We start from the raw sequence: 13900 nt of genomic DNA on the forward strand, positions 1-13900 counted from the left end.
GCACCTGGCTCCTGGCTTCAGATCAGCACAGCGCACTGGCTGCGGTGTGCCAGCCGTAGTGGCCATTTGGGGGTGAACCAATGGAAGGAAGACTTTCTCTCTGTCTCTCTCTCACTGCCAAACTCTGCCTGTCAAAAAAAAAATCAACAAATGACAAAACTGATGAGGATCTGGAAAAAAGTTACCCTGGTCCACTGTTGGTGGGAATGTAAACTTCTGCAAGCCATTGTGAAAGACCGTATGGAGATATCTTACAAATCTGATTATAGACCTATCATTTGATCCAGCCATCCAACTCCTTGGAATTTACCCAAACCAAAAGAAATTAGCATATGCAAGAGTTATCTATAACCCCATGTTCATTGCAGCACAATTCACAATAGCTGAGGTCTGGGAAAAATCCAGATATCAATCAATTGTTGACTTGATAAGAAAATTATGGTATATACACACTATGGCATACTACTCAGTTATTAAAAAAAAAAAAGAAAAAGAAACCCTGTCTTTTGCAACAAGATAAATGAAACTGGAAACCATTATACTTGGTAAAATAAACCAGTCCCTGAAAGACAGATATCCTATGTTTTCCCTGATCTGAGGTAGCTAATAGAGTACCTAAAATGTAATGTATTGGAGTTAGATACACATTTTGAGATTTGATGATTGTTTAGAGCCCTTGTCTCTTCCATTGAGGAACAATGATTTTTTTAAATTTATTTTTTTTCTTCATACTATTTGCTGACTTGTTGAACTCTTACTTAGTGTAGGGTTAACTATACAATCATTAAGTAAACTGAAAACAGATTTTGTAAAAGTTAAGTGGGAATGTGAGAGGGAAGAGGAGAAAGGGTTGGAGTGTGTGTGGGAGAGAGGGTATCAGGGGAAGTGTCACTTACATCCGTTAGTCTGTATATATGAAATATATCAAAATTACATTAAATAAAAATTTTAAAGTAAATATTTAAAATTCAAAAAATTTATACCAATAACAAGGAGAATTTTAAAGGTGTTTATATATAATATATATGTGTGTTTAATTTATGACATTACAATATAAATGTACATATATATAATTTAATATAAATAGAGAGCAACATTTTGAAATTTTTATATTTATCATCAGGAAAGAATAGCTCAGATTTCTGTAATAATCCAGTTTCTGATCATTACAAGAATGAAGAGTAAGCCACCAAGTTGTAGCTCATAATCTCTGTTTCTCTGTGTCTCCAAGTCTACCAACCTCTAAAATTAAATAAACATACATAATTCTGGGATAAAAATCACATTAAGATCCCACTATTTTCCCACATAATTTTCAGGAAATATACTAGTATCTAGACACACAGTGGTAAATTTATCTACGTATAAAATATATGTATGCTATATATGTTACATATAATCATATATATATTACATTGGGGAGAAAGAATTATTACCCTTGGCTAAAATGGCCCTGGGACACTGTGTACCTGACAGTTTCCAGGGCAACTTACAGAATGTTGGGGGTGATGATGATCTTACAATAAAAGTGAAATCACCATGGCCACAGATTCACAGAGCTAGGATTGGCCTAGAATAAAATATTTGTGCAAAAGAGTGACTCCAGTGATTTTAAAAATTTACTTAAATTTTCATAATTAAAGGTTAATTTCAAATTCCATGAATGTCTGTAAAGCTAAGAATGAAATCTCCTGCTAATGAGTGATGGAACTGGCCCTAAATTGTTCTCATGTACTGTGAAAATAAAATTTGTACATCCTCCAGAATTTGTTGGCCTTACAATGTTAAAGTAAATCATGGTAGCCTGAAGTTCCTGCACTAGAATTGGCACAAATTAGGTTATTATTTATTGAGGTGGTAATAATAAATTTGAATCAACATGAAAAATAGAGAAATGTATTGTATACTGAGAGTTCTGTGTACAAATGGTAAATTTAGTAGAAGCAGGAATAAGGTTACAAGGAGATGTAACAGATATTAATAAAAAATAGCCCTAAATACACATTTAAATACAGAAAATTTATGCTCTCTTAAATCAAAGAAAGCTTATGCCATTGAATTCAGTAATTTTAAAGCCAAGATAAAATTGTCTTGATCTAATGCATGGAAATTTTAAAGAGAATGACAATTTTGATTCTCGAAATATAAAGAAGCTATAAAAAAATTGTCCTTGAAAGTGTAAAAGAATGTTATGTTCTAAAATTATTTGATAGGCCATAAAGATGGATGTTGCTAAGACAACTTGAACATTATTTAGTGCATTCATGATATGAAAATATAAGTGCCCAAAAGAATCATCATACCTTGGCAGTGCTAAGATTGCTTTCCATGTGGATATTGACATACTCAGATGAAATTAATAAAATGGAAGACAAAATAAAAAATAGAAACCTGATGCACATGGATGTTAAAACTTTGCCTTGCCCTTAGTAACAATGTGTATTTTAATGTGAGCCATAATTAAAAAACAAATATGTGGATGAATATTTGGTGAAAAAACAGTCCAGAATAAACTGGAAAAATTACAGTATGATACAGACTTGCAGTTTGGAAAATTTCCACAATCAGAAAATAATTTACAGTCCCAGGAGCATCTAGAAACATTAAGAATGTATCCTATGCTGATGACCATGATGGTTCTGGCACTGCAATGTACTCAAATCCTATACACATGACAGTTGCTGGGACAACTTCCAGCATTTAGAGGGAGTTGATGACCACACAATTACAAATCAAACCATGGTACCCATCATTTCCCTGTGTTAGGAATGTCACAAATCAGGTTATTCATTACACATGCAGGTGATAGTAGTAAATGACAAAATAAATATGCATTCCATGGAAGGCATTTAATTTTGATTATATGGTGTATAAATTAGTAATTTGGAAGAAACAGAGTCATAATCATTTAGAGATGGGCTAATAATTGGATGGTAGAGTAGGGAGGGAGCTTACTGCTCTAGCCCAGGAGAAGATAGTTTTTTAAAAGTGGAAATAGAGTAGTCTCAGGGAAGAGTTAGGGAAAAAATGACGGAGGAAATTCTACTGACATGAGAGGGACACGATGGACCCACATGGAGGGCGTGGTGCCCACGGCTCATGACTCCAACAGCTGAGAGCCTATGCACCAGAACTGGAAAGTGAGGTGAGATAAGACCACAGTAGCCTGAGCCACCGGCAAAAATGTGGCAGGAATCTAGAGGGAATGAAGCTTAAATCTCCGTGGGGGAAAGTGTGCCAGCCAAACTAGAGGAGAGAAAAAAAAGGGAGAGTACAGACATGTTTCTCTCTCTCCAATCACCTCACAAAGGCACGCAAGCTGATAGAGCAGGAGCCATTTTGGATATACATAACATCTATGCCAGCTTGTGTCTGCACCAGGCAAGCAGCTGAGTAGAGACTCCTGACTCTGGTGGGGAGAAATAACAGGAAACTAGGAACTTGTGACTGTGAAACTTCTGAAGCAAGACTGTGAAAAAATAAAAAACTGAGGGTGTGTGGGAAGACTCGCGGTGTGGCTGGGACTTTGAGCACTCTCAGTGAGAGAGGCCACAAGCTTGGGGGTTCCTGGTTACCTGATGAGAGACATTTCTGGAGAATCTGAACAGATCCTTTGTGTGGTTCTTTGGACAGAGCAGACAAATATTATACCCACTGGGGCTAGTACTCAGGCACTGGTCTCCATTGAGAAGAGACCAACTGAGCAGAATATACTTCCCTTCTGATTAAAAAAAGGAGAAATAAGACTTAACATGTCAACCTTGGGTGTGTCACCTGAGACACACCTTTAACCCTGGAGACTGAACAGAGCTCTCTGGCCACATCCACTACAAGCCTCCAGAGATTCAGAGAAAGCAGAATGTCCACTTATCTACAGTCATAGTACAAAAATAAAATCTGCCACAGTGGAAAAAAAATAAAAAAGAAGAAATCTTGCTGGTCTGGACAAGTGGTGGCAAATTCTTTCAATTTCTGTTTGTTATGAAAGGTCTTTATTTCACCTTCATTCACAAATGAGAGCTTTGCAGGGTATAATAATCTGGGATGACAGCTTTATTCTCTTAGGATTTGGGCTAGATTTTGCCATTTTCTCTTAGCCTGCAGGGTTTCTGATAAGAAGTCTGCTGTGAGTCTAATTGGAGATCCTCTAAAAGTAATCTGATGTTTCTCTCTTATGCATTTTAGAATCTTCTCTTTTAGTTTCACTGTGGCAGTTTGATTACAATGTGTCATGGCAAGGATGTTTTCTGATCATGTCTATTCAAAGTTCTGTGTGCTTCCTGTACTTGGATGTCTCTTTTTCCAAACCCAGAAAGTTTTCTGCTAGTATTTCACTAAAATTGCCTTCTAATCCTTTCTCTCTCACCATGCATGCAGGAACTCCTAGAACCAGAATGTTGGTCTTTTTTTTTTTTTTTTTTGATAGTATCCTGTAGATTCCCAACAGTCTTTTTTTAGATTTCTAATTTGTTCTTGTGTTTGGTTTGACTGTATACTTTCCTGTACTCTGTCTACGAAGTCTGGTATTCTCTCTTCTGCCTCACTGATTCTATTTTTAAGGCTCTCCACTGCATTTTTTTTTATTTGTTGTATTGAATTCTTCATTTCATTTTGATTTCTTTTTAATATCTCAGTTTATGTTCTGTTGAATTTTTCATTTCATCTTGATTCCTCCTGATAATTTTTACTTCATGGGAGAGATTTTTCTTTCATGTCCTTCATGGATTTCAGTAGTTTGTGCATTTGCTTTTGATTACTTCTATGTAATCTTATGACCAAATTTTTGAGTTCTATTTCTTGCATTTCTTCTCTCATCATCTTCATGACCTAGTATTGAAATGCCATGTTCTTTTGGGAGCATGATGATGTTTTCCTTATTCTTGCTTCTTGCATTTGGCATTTGTGGAAATACTCGTTTTTTTTTTTTTTCTGGCAGTTTTTATCATTGTATTATGACTGTAGATAAATGGACTTTCTGCTTTCACTGAATCTCTAGCGGCTTGTAGTGGGTGTGGCCAGAGAGCTCTGTTCAGTTTTCAAGAGTAAAGGGTATGCCTAAGGTGACACACCCAGGTTTGGCATGGTAAATCTCTTTTTATTCAGAAGGGAGTTATATTCTGTTCAGTTGAGTTCTTCTCTTCAATGGAGACCAGTGCCTGAGTACTAAATCAAGTGGGTATAATATTCCCTATGTCCCAAGGACCACATAAGGATCTGTGCTCTCAATGTGGGACCTCTGTACTTAGTGAGAATTAACAGTAAATCTAGTCTTCAAACACCTGTTTAGCTGGGAGCCTAGGAAAAAGTGCTCAGGCAAGCAATATTGTGAAAAATTAGTTCTAAGTAATATGAAAGATAACCCAGACAAAACAGCAGTCCAGCAAATCATTCAACCTCACTGAAACTACCAGCAGCTACATCATTCATTTTCTATTAAATCTGTTTATAATAATATTTAATTTGATGAACACTTGTAAGAAGCTGTGGGGACTTAAACAGGGATGAAGAGCTATTTCTTATGGGTAGTAATGTAGATGGAATGGATTAGTTGCACAGCTATTATCTAGATGGGAAATAAAAGAGCTACTGAAGCTAGATGCATCATAGCATTTGTAGCCCTGTTATCATGGGATAGCCCTGAAACCTAGGAAAAATGTTCCTCCTAAGGGTATCCTGAGGAATTAACTGAATGTAAATCAGATTTATATAAATCCAGAAAGGACTTTGTAAATTGGAAGGAATAAAAACACACATTTTCAATAAAAATGAGGGCCACCTACAGGAGCAGGGAATAATACAACAAAAAAAGGTTATAAAAATTATAAGTTAAATTAATACAAAAGTGTACTACAGGGGCCAGCACTGTGTCACAACAGGTTAATGCCCTGACCTGAAGTGCTGGCACCCCATATGGGTGCCAGTTCGAGACCCGGCTGCTCCACTTCCAATCTAGCTCTCTGCTATGGCCTGGGAAATAGTAGAAGAAGGTCCAAGTGCTTGGGTCCCTGCACCTACATGGGAGATCTGGAGAAAGCTCCTGGTTTTGGATCAGCACAGTTCTGGCCATTGTGGCCAATTGGGGAGTAAACCATTGGATGGAAGATTCTCTCTGCTTCTGCTCTTTCTGTGTAACTCTGACTTTCAAATAAATAAATATTTTTTTAAAAAATACTACATTTATGCTCCTGCTTCTCTTTTTTTTTTTTGATGGCTGTTATGCTTTTATTTATTTTTTTATATCTTTTATTTAATGAATATAAATTTCCAAAGTACGACTCATGTGTTACAATGGCTTCCCCCCCCATACCATCCCTCCCACCCACAACCCTCCCCTTTCCCACTCCCTCTCCCCTTCCATTCACATCAAGATTCATTTTCGATTATCTTAATATACAGAAGATCAGCTTAGTATACCTTAAGTAAGTATTTCAACAGTTTGCTCCCACACAGAAACATAAAGTGAAAAATAATAGATGATTTTTTTTAAATGATGATGAAATCAGATCAGACCTATTGTCATGTTTAATCCCAGTGAGAGTCAAGTTGGGAATTGATAATTTCTTTTTTTTTTTCCAGAAGATCAGTTTAGTGTACATTAAGTAAAGATTTCAATCGTTTGCACCCCCATAGAAACACAAAGTGAAAAATACTGTTTGAGTACTCGTTATAGCATTAAGCCTCAGTGTACAGCACGTTAAGGACAGAGATCCTACATGAGGAGTAAGCGCACAGTGACTCCTGTTGTTGACTTTACAAATTGACACTCCTGTTTATGGCATCAGTAATCTCCCTATGCACCAGTCATGAGTTTCCAAGGCTATGGAAGCCCCTTGAGTTCTCCGACTCTTATCTTGTTTAGACACGGTCATAGTCAAAGTGGAGGTTCTCTCCTCCCTTCAGAGAAAGGTACCTCCTTCTTTGAAGACCTGTTCTTTCCACTGGGATCTCACTCACAGAGATCTTTTTGCCAGAGTGTCTTGGCTTTCCATGCCTGAAATACTCTCATGGGCTTTTCAGCCAGATCCGAGTGCCTTTAGGGCTGATTCTGAGGCCAGAGTGCTATTTAGCACATCCGCCATTCAATGAGTCTGCTGAGTATCTCTCTTCCCATGTTGGATCACTCTCCCCTTTATTTATTCTATCGGTTGGTGTTAGCAGATACTAGACTTGTTTATGTGCTCCCTTTGACTCTTAGTCCTTTCATTATGATCAATTGTGAACTGAAATTGATCACTGGGACTAGTGAGATGGCATTGGCACATGCCACCTTGATGGAATTGAATTGGAATCCCCTGGTATGTTTCCAACTCTACCAATTGGGGCAAGTCAGCCAGAGCATGCCCCAAATTATACATCTCTTCCCTCTCTTATTCCCACTCTTATGTTTAACAGGGATCACATTTCAGTTAATTGTCAACACTTAAGAATAACTGTGTGATAATTACAGAATTAAACCAGTCATATTAAGTAGAACCGACAAAAAAAAATACTATGAGGGATAATGTATTAAGTTGTCCATTAGCAGTCAGGGCTATGCTGATCAAGTCACCATTTCTCATAGTGTCCATTTCACTTCAGGAGGTTTCCTTTTTGGTGTTCAGTCAGTTGTCACCGATCAGGGAGAACATATGGTATTTGTCCCTTTGGGACTGGCCTACTTCACTCAGCATGATGTGTTCCAGATTCCTCCATTTTGTTGCAAATGACTGGATTTCGTTGTTTCTTACTGCGGTATAGTACTCTAAAGAATACATATCCCATAATTTCTTTATCCAGTCTACCATTGATGGGCATTTAGGTTGGTTCCAGGTCTTGGCTATTGTGAATTGTGCTGCAATAAACATTAGGGTGCAGACCGCTTTTTTGTTTATCAATTTAAACTCCTTTGGGTAAATTCCAAGGAGTGGGATGCCTGGGTCGAACGGTAGGGTTATCTTCAGGTTTCTGAGGAATCTCCAGACTGATTTCCATAGTGGCTTGACCAGTTTGCATTCCCACCAACAGTGGGTTAGTGTTCCTATTTCCCCACATCCTCGCCAGCATCTGTTGTTGGTAGATTTCTGTATGTGAGCCATTCTAACCGGGGTGAGGTGAAACCTCATTGTGCTTTTGATTTGCATTTCCCTGATTGCTAGTGACCTTGAACATTTTTTCATGTGCCTGTTGGCCATTTGGATTTCCTCTTTTGAAAAATGTCTATTGAAGTCCTTGGCCCATCTCTTAAGTGGGTTGTTGGTTTTGTTTTTGTGGAGTTTCTTGATCTCTTTGTAGATTCTGGTTATTAACCCTTTATCTGTTGCATAGTTTGCAAATATTTTTTCCCATTCTGTCAGTTGTCTCTTCACTTTCCTGACTGTTTCTTTTGCAGTACAGAAACTTCTCAATTTGATGCAATCCCAATAGTTGATTTTGGCTTTGACTGCCTGTGCCTCCCGGGTCTTTTCCAGAAATTCTTTGCCTGTGCCAATATCTTGAAGGGTTTCTCCAATGTTCTCTAATAACTTAATGGTGTCAGGACGTAGATTTAGGTCTTTAATCCACGTTGAGTGGATTTTTGTGTAAGGTGTAAGGTAGGGGTCTTGCTTCATGCTTCTGCACGTGGAAATCCAGTTTTCCCAGCACCATTTATTGAATAGACTGTCCTTGCTCCAGGAATTAGTTTTAGATCCTTGATCAAATATAAGTTGGCTGTAGATGTTTGGGTTGATTTCTGGTGTTTCAATTCTGTTCCATTGGTCTATCCATCTGTTTCTGTACCAGTACCATGCTGTTTTGATTACAACTGCCCTGTAGTATGTCCTGAGGTCTGGTATTGTGATGCCTCCGGCTTTGTTTTTGTTGTACAAGATTGCTTTAGCTATTCGAGGTCTCTTGTGCCTCCATATGAATTTCAGCATCATTTTTTCTAGATCTGCGAAGAATGTCTTTGGTATCTTGATTGGGATTGCATTGAATCTATAAATTGCTTTTGGGAGAATGGACATTTTGATGATGTTGATTCTTCCAATCCATGAGCATGGAAGATTTTTCCATTTTTTGGTATCCTCTTCTATTTCTTTCTTTAAGGTTTTGTAATTTTCATCGTAGAGATCTTTAACGTCCTTGGTTAAGTTTATTCCAAGGTATTTCATTGGTTTTGTAGCTATTGTGAATGGGATTGATCTTAGCAGTTCTTCCTCAGCCGTGGCGTTGCTTGTGTATACAAAGGCTGTTGATTTTTGTGCATTGATTTTATATCCTGCCACTTTGCCAAACTCCTCTATGAGTTCTAATAGTCTCTTAGTAGATTTCTTTGGATCCTCTAAGTACAGAATCATATCGTCTGCAAAGAGGGATAGTTTGACTTCTTCCTTCTTGATTTGTATTCCTTTGATTTCTTTTTCTTGTCTGATGGCTCTGGCTAAAACTTCCAGAACTATGTTAAATAGCAGTGGTGAGAGTGGGCATCCCTGCCTGGTGCCAGATTTCAGTGGAAATGCTTCCAACTTTTCCCCATTCAATAGGATGCTGGCTGTGGGTTTTTTATAAATTGCTTTGATTATATTGAGGAATGTTCCTTCTATACCCAATTTGCTTAGAGTTTTCATCATGAAAGGGTGTTGAATTTTATCAAATGCTTTCTCTGCATCAATTGAGATAATCATATGGTTTTTCTTCTGCAGTCTGTTAATGTGGTGAATCACATTGATTGATTTGCGAATGTTGAACCATCCCTGCATACCAGGGATGAATCCCACTTGGTCTGGGTGGATGATTTTCCTGATGTGTTGTTGTATTCTATTGGCCAGAATTTTATTGAGGATTTTTGCGTCTATGTTCATCAGGGATATTGGTCTGTAATTTTCTTTCAGTGCTGCATCTTTCTCTGGCTTAGGGATTAAGGTGATGCTGGCTTCATAGAAAGAATTTGGGAGGATTCCCTCTTTTTCGATTGTTCTGAATAGTTTGAGAAGAAATGGGATTAGTTCTTCTTTAAATGTCTGGTAGAATTCAGCAGTGAATCCATCTGGTCCTGGGCTTTTCTTTGTTGGGAGGTCCTTTATTACTGTTTCAATTTCTGTTTCAGTTATGGGTCTATTTAGGTTTTCTATGTCTTCATGGTTCAATTTTGGTAGATTGCATGTGTCCAGGAATCTATCCATTTCTGATAGGTTTTCCTGTTTGCTGGCATACAGGTCCTTGTAGTAATTTCTGATGATTCTTTTTATTTCTGTGGTGTCTGTTGTTACGTTTCCTTTTTCATCTCTGATTTTATTGATTTGGGTCTTTTCTTTTTTTAGTTAGTTGGGCCAATGGGGTGTCGATTTTGTTTATTTTTTCAAAAAACCAGCTTCTCGCCTGGCTGATTTTTTGTAATGTTTTTTTGGATTCAATCCTGTTAATTTCTTCTCTGGTTTTAATTATTTCTCTTCTCCTACTAGATTTGGGTTTGGTTTGCTGCAGTTTTTCTAGGTCCTTGAGGTGCGCTGAAAGCTCATTTATTTGGTACCTTTCCAATTTCTTGGTATAGGCACCTATTGCTATAAATTTGCCTCTCAATACTGCTTTTGCTGTATCCCATAAGTTTTGATATGTTGTGTTGTTGTCTTCATTTACTTCCAGAAAGTTTTTGATTTCTCTTTTGATTTCTTGAATGACCCAGTGTTCATTCAGGAGCATGTTGTTCAGTCTCCATGTGTTTGCATACTTTCTGGGGTTTCCTGAGTTGCTAATTTCCAGCTTCATCCCGCTGTGGTCTGAGAAGCTGCATGGTATGATTCTAATTCTTTTAAATTTGCTGAGACTTGCTTTATGGCCTAGTATGTGATCAATCCTAGAGAAGGTTCCATGCGCTGCTGAGAAGAATGTGAAGTCTGTAGATGTAGGGTTGAAAGTTCTGTAGATATCTGTTAGATCCATTTGGGCAATAGTGTCAATTAAATCTGCTGTTTCCTTGTTGATCTTCTGTCCGGATGATCTATTTCTGAGAGTGGAGTATTGAAGTCCCCCAGTACTATTGTATTGGAATCTAAATCTCCCTTTAAGTCCCTTAACATATCTTTTAAATAGACCGGTGCCCTGTAATTAGGTGCATATACATTTATAATAGTTACATCTTCCTGTTGAATTGAACCCTTAATCATTATATAGTGTCCCTCTTTGTCTCTCTTAACAGTTTTTGTATTAAAGTTTATTTTGTCTGATATTAATATGGCTACACCTGCTTTTTTTTTGGTTTCTGTTGGCATGGAATATCTTTTTCCAACCTTTCACTTTCAGTCTGCATGCCTCTTTGTTAGAGAGATGTGTTTCTTGTAGGCAACAAATAGTTGGGTTGTGTTCTGTGAGCCAGTTAGCCAAACGGTGTCTTTTAACTGAAGAATTCAGACCATTAATGTTCAATGTGACTATTGATACATAGTGACTTTGCCCTGCCATTTTCCCGGAAATATTTTCTAGTATATGCTTTGAGCTTCCCATGCTCTTTTACTGGTAGGTGTTCTTCCTTTCCCTTCTTTCATATTGATGGCCGTGTTTCTGTGTTTCTGAGTGTAGCACATCTTTAAGTATCTTTTGCAGGGCCGGACGAGTGGCCACAAAGTCTTTCAATTTCTGTTTGCTATGAAAGGTCTTTATTTCACCTTCATTCACAAATGAGAGCTTGGCAGGATATAATATTCTGGGCTGGCAATTTTTCTCTCTTAGCACCTGTGCTATGTCTCGCCATTCCCTCCTAGCTTGTAGGGTTTCTGATGAGAAGTCAGCTGTGAGTCTGATTGGAGATCCTCTGAGAGTAATCTGACGTTTCTCTCTTGCACATTTTAGGATCTTTTCTTTATGTTTCACTGTGGTAAGTTTAATTACCACGTGTCGTGGTGAGGATCTCTTTTGGTCATGTTTATTGGGGGTTCTATGAGCTTCCTGTACTAGGATATCTCTGTCCTTCTCCAAACCTGGAAAGTTCTCTGCTAGTATCTCACTAAAAAGGCCTTCCAATCCTTTCTCTCTCTCCATGCCTTCAGGAACTCCTAGAACTCGAATGTTGGTTTTTTTAATAGTATCCTGTAGATTCCCAACAATATTTTTTAGGTTTCTAATTTCCTCTTCTTTTCTTTGGTTTGACTGCATGTTTTCCTGTGCTCTATCTTCTAAGTCCGATATTCTCTCTTCTGCTTCACCCATTCTGTTTTTAAGGCTTTCTAATGTGTTTGTCATTTGATCTATTGAGCTCTTCATTTCATTTTGATTTCTCTTCACTATAACACTTTCCTGTTCTACTAGTTTCTGAGTTTCATTTTGACTCTTCCTTAAAATTTCGTTTTCATGAGAGAGATTTTCAATCTTGTCCATTAAGGATTTCTGTAGTTCAAGGATTTGCTTTTGAAAACTTCTAAATGTTCTTATCATAAATTTTTTGAAATCCGTATCTTGCATTTCTTCTATCTCATCATCTTCATACTCTTGGCTTGGGGTGTTTTGCTTATTTGGAGGCATCATAGTGTCATCGTTGATCTTGCTCCCTCTATTTCTGTGTTTGTTACTCGGCATAGTTAATTCTTCTTGCGTCACTGTGCGTTTTTTTTTCTTTTTTTTTTTTTTATACTGTGTCCGTGTTAAGTGGACTGCCTGCTGTTGGAGGTGCCTTGGAGGCTTGAGATGGGTGCGGCCTGAGAGCTCTGCCTGGTTCTTCCTGGTTAAGGGTGTGCAAAGGTGACACCCTCAGGTTATGCGTGGTAAATCTCTCTCTTTTTATTTATTTATTTATTTTATTTATTCAGGGGGTAAGTAACACCGCAGGGCACGGCTGTGCAGAATTGATGGTATTTAGCTTCCAGTCTTTGGCTCCTCTGGACTCCCACTGTGTTGCCTAGGCTACTGAATTGTAGTGACTCAGTTCCTTAGCTCTCCCCCATTGATATGTAAATCCAGAGAGGAGGCCTGCTCTTTGTCTCTTGGGAATTCTTCAAGCCTTGCAGCCTTGTAACCTTTGCAAGGTTAGGGGGAAGAGAAACCCCGAAGCTTTTTTTTTCCTTCTTTCCGGTAGTGAGTTTGCTGCACTTTCCGGCCCCCCTCTAGATTCTGACCCCCGTTTCCCCACCAATGTCTCGGGTTATTGAGCTCACCTCCCCTTCCAGCGCCGATGTGTGGACTCGGAGCCCTGAGCGTCCCAAGGCTCCCCGCTGTTGTCTGTGTGGCATGCGGCTCGGTCCCACGACTTGGCTTCCGCGCGGTGGGCGACCTTGTTCTCCCAGTAGGTCCTCCGATTCACGATTCCCGTGCAATTTTTTCCTGGTTCTTTTTTCTGCGGCTACCGTAACTCCCCTTTTATTAAACTAAATTTTCCCGGACTATCGGTGCGCGCCCTCACTATTCTGCCATCTTGGCTCCGCCCCTATGCTCCTGCTTCTCTATTGCAATGGGTACCACATGGATAGACTTCATTCCATGTTCTTGTCACAAGGCAATTAGGAAAGAATTAAAAAGGGTAGAAAAGGGGCATCATGAATGAAAAAGGCATTATGCACTCAGTAATACAGGAAAATTCAGATGAGTGTTGCAACTTATAGGGTTTGAGGTTGTCCCTTTAAAGAATGAGGGTAATGTGTGTGGCAACATTTACTTGCATATTCAAATAGACCTTGGGTAGTGGAGTCTAATCCAGATGTGCACACAGATAAGTTGAAATTTCTCATGGGTATATAGGTCACCACAAACTCATTCCCTTGTGTTGCACACAACACTTATTATCCAGAGCCAGGGTACACTATTATGGCTGGAACATGTGTCACTTGATATGCCTATGGTCACATCACTGGTTTGCACTACAATAATGTGGGGAAAGAATCCTGGGTGGCCAAAAGAGCAGCTATAAAACAAATAACTTTGTAATTGATGAAGATGGTATTCCAAATAACTGTTA

Source organism: Oryctolagus cuniculus, chromosome 12 (genome assembly GCF_051225735.1).
Source record: "Oryctolagus cuniculus isolate XC-2025 breed Fujian yellow rabbit chromosome 12, ASM5122573v1, whole genome shotgun sequence".
NCBI lineage: Eukaryota > Metazoa > Chordata > Mammalia > Lagomorpha > Leporidae > Oryctolagus > Oryctolagus cuniculus.